We start from the raw sequence: 4,146 nt of genomic DNA on the forward strand, positions 1-4,146 counted from the left end.
AAACATCTCATAGGCTTAGAAAACAATGTATGTTGAATAAAGGGGAAAATGAAGGGAAAAATGAAGTCCGTGCAATGTAACCATTATTTTATCAAGTGGCATTTCTGTTTAATTATTCACTTTATAGAAAGACTGTGTTGGTAAAACTGAACAGTCCTTTTTAGGAACCATTCGCCAGTGACTTTGAGGATTTCTCCCTTGAAGTAGTGGCAGAAGAGTCTTGTAGCATTGCTACATCACTTTCTGTTCACTTAATATACCTCACTAAATCAAGTGAGCATAGATCTCCAAAAGAGACAGAAGGAAGGACAGAGACTGTGAGAAAGGAAACAGACTAGACAGACGCAAAGTAAAGGATGGACCAAATGGAGATGGCAAAGATATGACGGGAAAAGAGGTAATTAGACAATGAGAAGGAAAATTAAAGAGCCTGACTGAAAGGTTTAAAAACTCTATACAAAGGAAGTGAAAGAGCTTCTGAATAATATTATCACACAGCTGCCTGCGTGTCAAGCAGTGAAAGATTGAGTGACAAAAAAACAGAATAAAATAGTGCTTAAACATAAACACAACAAACTGTGAACATTTTAGAGTTTAATTAGATTTTGATGAAAATAGACCAAAGCAAGTTCTCAAATAATAAAAAGAAAATGGTCTCAGTGAAGCTGAGACTGCATTTGTTGGCACATTATATGAGACATAAAAAAGTAAACAACAAAAACAATAATAAGAAAATGATAGAAATCCCCAAAACCTTAGAAACATCACCTCATAACAGAATATAGAAGGCTTTGTATCTGCAGCACATTCATGGACTTAATTGCATATTTTGTTCCTCTACTTTAATCTGCTCCGCAGTGACAGTGCAGACTTAATAAAATTTACCTTTTTTTAGGGGCCTTTCATCACGCCCTTTGAGGGTCTGTCAGTTTTTGTTTGCCGTATTTGCTGTTTCATATTAATTTATCTATTTTTGTGGGGGGGGACCCAGCCAGATTTTCTTTCTGTGCATATGTGTTTTGCATTAAAAATATGCACCCACTGTTTAACTCCTGTGCATGAAGTTTGCACTTGCACTCAGTGTTTTGCTGTCAACAAGCCTTGACCTGCCCTGTTAAAGTTATAAATGAACCACCTGTGAACCAGTGCAGAGGCAATGCTGTATGAACTCAGTTCAACAGAAAAACAGGAATGTACTTAGATTTAGCTCCTTGACGAACTAGATTAACTAGCTGTCCCAACATGATTATTAGTAACCATGACATTTGCTTTCCTTATTTAGCTGAAGCTTTAGCTGTTGGTACAGTGCTGTGAAAAAGTATTTGCCCTCTTCCCAATTACTTTTTTTGTGTTTTGCGTATTTCTTACACATTTCTGATCATCAAACAGATTTTAATATTAGACAAAGATAACCCAAGTAAATGTAAAATTCAGTTTTTTAAACATGATTTAAAAAACCTACCTGATCCTATCTGAAAAAGTATTGCTCCCTAAAACATTTTTGTCTTTTTGTCCATTTTGTCTCATTATTGAATTGCGAACACTAACTGAGGCAAATGATTACTGTAGTTTTTTTTTAATGTTCTAGATTCTTTTGTGACCTCCTGGTTGAATTGTTGAGTCCATTTGTAGGTACATTTCCATTTGGATCTCACCATGGTTCGGAGGAGTCTCAGATCCTTAAAAATGACTTTATTATCATTTCCAGACTGATAAATGTCTTTGTCAGATTTTTCAATTCATGATGCACCAAATATTTTTAGTTGGTGGCAGGTCTAAAACTGCAGGCAGGCAGGCCAGTTCAGCTCATGGACTCTTCTCCTACAAACAATGTGCTGTAATAAATGCAATATTATGGTTTAGCATTAAGTAGTATGCAGTTTGATTTAAATCCATTGGTGTATGTCCAGTAACATTTTGGGTTCACTTGGGAAATCAGAAGAGATGATCTCTGACAAAAATGCTTTGGATTCATGCTCATCTTTTAAGTAATGATTAAAGGTCAGCAGCTATGATAAGTAGGATAAGCAAAAGAATAAAGATTGCCGAACTGAAGTTACATATATTAAATGAAGACGCTTTAAGCCTTATTATTATTCATTCATAATAATAACAGTATAAACATCTTCAAAAAACTTACAAGCATTGCAACATGTTAGCCACACTGTTTGTAACACTATGTACTTCTTTTGAACATTAATCCATAAATTTTTATGTCCTGTGCCAAGAGATGTTTGTCTAAATAAAAATACATTCTTCCTCTAAACACCACACTGTATTAATTATTAAAAGTTCTCCCACATGCCATCTCTTGGGATGACGAGTCCCACAGTAAACCTACATGACAGTTCATTCATTAATGAGCTGGGAGGGGGTGGAGGGAGAGTTCCCAGCACCAGTGGAAGAAGCCAGAAATGCCCTTGGGACTAAATGACAGTAATAGTGAGTATAGCATGTTTGTGACAGAGACTGACAGACAGAACCATTGTGCATGGGAGAATGTACAAGATGGAAAACCCAATGACACTTGGTCGTTATCCTAAAAAAAAAAAAAAAAAAGGTATATTTCTTTCAGAAAAAACAAACTTATCATTAAACCATTTTTTACATGTTCAGAGTCCTCAGTTCAGGTTTTCCAAGCTTTCACTGCCCTTTGTTTTCAAAGCATAATGCCACTTTTGGTGCTGGTATCTAAATCAATAAATCTAATTGCTACCCAATGACAGTAATTTGAACCATGATGTTGATAGGATGCTGGATCACCATGTTCTTGCCAAAGATGAAAATCCTGCATGTGGTAATTTGAGTGAAATCCTATCGATGTTTCTTCTGTCCCTCTGAAGTGCCAGGAAATTGTCAAACACGGTGCTTGTACTGTATATGATTGCAGCTATGTCTGAAATTAATTATAAAAAGGTTTTGATGGTGTCATGGGAAAAGGTATTTGATGTTGTTTTGTTGTTCCCTGTGTCGCATAAGCTGAGTGGATCGCATCATGGTTACGCTGAGATGCGTCTGAACATGTTATTTTGTTACCCGCAGGGCCAAATGGGTGGGGTACTCTTGGATTCTTGCTAAATTCTGATAATGTGGGACAGTGCACAAAACAGTTTCTCAAGAATTACGATGTTTATTCAAAGTTCAGTTATATTTTCGATTCCAAGGAATTACAGTATACTGTAAGGAAGTGTATATTAAGTATGTTAACGGACACGTCAGAAATACAAGCAAACACAATTCTTTTGATTTGCACTAATCATGATAGCTGGATTGCAGCAGCAACATCTCTGGAGACAGGAAGAATCATGCAGGTAAAATGTCAAGTGTCTTAATAAAAAGGATGATCACCTTTTTTGCTTTCAGATTTGAAGAGCCTCTTTAAATTCAAAGGGTCTTTCTCTACAATTCTATGTAATTATAACATCTTTCAAATTCTAAATGATACAGTTCTGGTGAGTAGTGGTGGAGCATGTGTTGCTGTTTAACATGTTGTTGGTAATATTAAAGATGTGAATCTTCAAATTCTACCCACTATGGCTAACTCTAAGTCATACCTCTTAAATAAAAAATTATTCAATTACAGCTGGGGTGGACAAGGCTAAGCCTCAGGCTTTCAAATGAATTAAAAGTCTGTTTTGGTCTAATCACAAGACCAAGACCAAAATAATAATAACAAGCAGCATTATAAATGGTAAAACTCAAATACAAGAGTAAAAATCAAGTATTTTTATGGAAATAAAAGCTTTTTAATAACCAAATATTTTATGAATTGAAAAAAAGCCTTCAGTTTGAATCTTTGCAGATAAGACAGAAACAATACATATAACTCTATAGTTATGATGCAATAATACATCTTTCAAATAGAGAACTGATATCAACACTTTAAACTAAGAAATATAACGACACATATGAGGACACATTACTTTTAATTTCATCTCACTTGGTAAACTAAACAGAAATTGTTCATTTGAAACTGGCTTCACTTTTCTTTGCTTTTTTCCTTGCAGAAAGTCTTAACAGCATATATTGCTTTGAAATGCTACTTCCCTTTGGTGGTTTCTTGGTGATATCATTTCATCAAGGAACTTACTGTGATTTGCATGACAGTTTTATCTGGACGATGAGCTATTCCTTTCCAATAAATGT

Source organism: Perissodus microlepis, chromosome 18 (genome assembly GCF_051167445.1).
Source record: "Perissodus microlepis isolate ML-2025 ecotype Zambia chromosome 18, ASM5116744v1, whole genome shotgun sequence".
In the NCBI taxonomy this organism is placed as follows: Eukaryota; Metazoa; Chordata; class Actinopteri; order Cichliformes; family Cichlidae; genus Perissodus; species Perissodus microlepis.